This window comes from Bombina bombina, chromosome 9, assembly GCF_027579735.1.
Source record: "Bombina bombina isolate aBomBom1 chromosome 9, aBomBom1.pri, whole genome shotgun sequence".
In the NCBI taxonomy this organism is placed as follows: Eukaryota; Metazoa; Chordata; class Amphibia; order Anura; family Bombinatoridae; genus Bombina; species Bombina bombina.
Window position 1 is genome coordinate 286,760,951 of NC_069507.1, and position 2,621 is coordinate 286,763,571.

Below are 2,621 nucleotides of genomic sequence, written 5' to 3' on the forward strand. Positions count from 1 at the left end.
TAAACACCTTTCACACAGCTCTGAAGGGAGAGGTACACTTGGGCACTGGGGAGGTACAGACTGGGTAACAGAACAAGGAAGAGGGGTGTTACAGGTCACTACAGAGAGAGTACAGACTAGCTGAGTATCTCACATGTGTCACTAAACACCTTACACAAAGCTCTGAAGGAGAGGTACACTGGGCTCTGGGAGGTTACAGACTGGTAACAGAACAAGAGGGGAGTGTTACAGGTCACTACAGAGAGAGTACAGACTAGCTGAGTATCTCACATGTGTCACTAAACACCTTACACACAGCTCTGAAGGAGAGGTACACTGGGCACTGGGAGGTACAGACTGGGTAACAGAACAAGAGGGAGTGTTACAGGTCACTACAGAGAGAGTACAGACTAGCTGAGTATCTCACATGTGTCACTAAACACCTTACACAGCTCTGAAGGAGAGGTACACTGGGCACTGGGAGGTACAGACTGGGTAACAGAACAAGAGGGAGTGTTACAGGTCACTACAGAGAGAGTACAGACTAGCTGAGTATCTCACATGTGTCACTAAACACCTTACACACAGCTCTGAAGGAGAGGTACACTGGGCACTGGGAGGTACAGACTGGGTAACAGAACAAGAGGGAGTGTTACAGGTCACTAGAGAGAGTACAGACTAGCTGAGTATCTCACATGTGTCACTAAACACCTTACACACAGCTCTGAAGGAGAGGTACACTGGGCACTGGGAGGTACAGACTGGGTAACAGAACAAGAGGGAGTGTTACAGGTCACTACAGAGAGTACAGACTAGCTGAGTATCTCACATGTGTCACTAAACACCTTACACACAGCTCTGAAGGAGAGGTACACTGGGAGGTACAGACTGGGTAACAGAACAAGAGGGAGTGTTACAGGTCACTACAGAGAGAGTACAGACTAGCTGAGTATCTCACATGTGTCACTAAACACCTTACACACAGCTCTGAAGGAGAGGTACACTGGCACTGGGGAGTACAGAGCTGGGTAACAGAACAAGAGGGAGTGTTACAGGTCACTACAGAGAGAAGTACAGACTAGCTGAGTATCTCACATGTGTCACTAAACACCTTCACATCAGCTCTGAAGGAGAGGTACACTGGGCACTGGAGGTACAGACTGGGTAACAGAAACAAGAGGGAGTGTTACAGGGTCACTACACGAGAGAGTAACTGACTAGCTGAGTAATCTCACAATGTGTCACTATAAACCACCTTACACCACAGGCTCTGAAGGAGAGGTACACTGGGCACTGGGAGGTACAGACTGGGTAACAGAACAAGAGGGAGGTGTTAACAAGGTCACTACAGAGAAGTACAGACTAGCTGAGTATCTCAACATGTGTCACTAACACCCTTACACACAGCTCTGAAGGAGAGGTACACTGGGCACTGGGAGGTACAGACTGGGTTGGTAACAGAACAAGAGGGGAGTGTTACAGGTCACTACAGAGAGAGTACAGACTAGCTGAGTATCTCACATGTGTCACTAAACACCTTACAAACACAGCTCTGAAGGAGAGGTACACTGGGCACTGGGAGGTACAGACTGGGTAACAGAACAAGAGGGGTGTTACAGGTCACTACAGAGAGAGTACAGACTAGCTGAGTATCTCACATGTGTCACTAAACACCTTACACACAGCTCTGAAGGAGAGGTACACTGGGCACTGGGAGGTACAGACTGGGTAACAGAACAAGAGGGAGTGTTACAGGTCACTACAGAGAGAGAGTACAGACTAGCTGAGTATCTCACATGTGTCACTAAACACCTTACACACAGCTCTGAGGAGAGGTACACTGGGCACTGGGGAAGTACAGACTGGGTAACAGAACAAGAGGGAGTGTTACAGGTCACTACAGAGAGAGTACAGACTAGCTGAGTATCTCACATGTGTCACTAAACACCTTACACACAGCTCTGAAGGAGAGGTACACTGGCACTGGGAGGTACAGACTGGGTAACAGAACAAGAGGGAGTGTTACAGGTCACTACAGAGAGAGTACAGACTAGCTGAGTATCTCACATGTGTCACTAAACACCTTACACACAGCTCTGAAGGAGAGGTACACTGGCACTGGGAGGTACAGACTGGGTAACAGAACAAGAGGGAGTGTTACAGGTCACTACAGAGAGAGTACAGACTAGCTGAGTATCTCACATGTGTCACTAAACACCTTACACACAGCTCTGAAGGAGAGGTACACTGGGCGGTACAGACTGGGTAACAGAACAAGAGGGAGTGTTACAGGTCACTACAGAGAGAGTACAGACTAGCTGAGTATCTCACATGTGTCACTAAACACCTTACACACAGCTCTGAAGGAGAGGTACACTGGGCACTGGGAGGTACAGACTGGGTAACAGAACAAGAGGGAGTGTTACAGGTCACTACAGAGAGAGTACAGACTAGCTGAGTATCTCACGTGTCACTAAACACCTTACACACAGCTCTGAAGGAGAGGTACACTGGGCACTGGGAGGTACAGACTGGGTAACAGAACAAGAGGGAGTGTTACAGGTCACTACAGAGAGAGTACAGACTAGCTGAGTATCTCACATGTGTCACTAAACACCTTACACACAGCTCTGAAGGAGAGG

General features: G+C 48.3%; 1 long non-coding RNA gene across 1 annotated transcript; it reads right to left on the reverse strand.

Annotated features, from left to right (window-relative positions):
- Positions 1-208: 208 nt before the first annotated feature.
- LOC128639716 (uncharacterized) lies at positions 209-2,376 on the reverse strand. Its single transcript, XR_008399247.1, has 3 exons — positions 2,327-2,376; positions 1,654-1,791; positions 209-824 (listed from the first exon to the last, which is right to left on the reverse strand). It is a non-coding gene; the product is annotated as an uncharacterized LOC128639716 (long non-coding RNA).
- Positions 2,377-2,621: the final 245 nt, after the last annotated feature.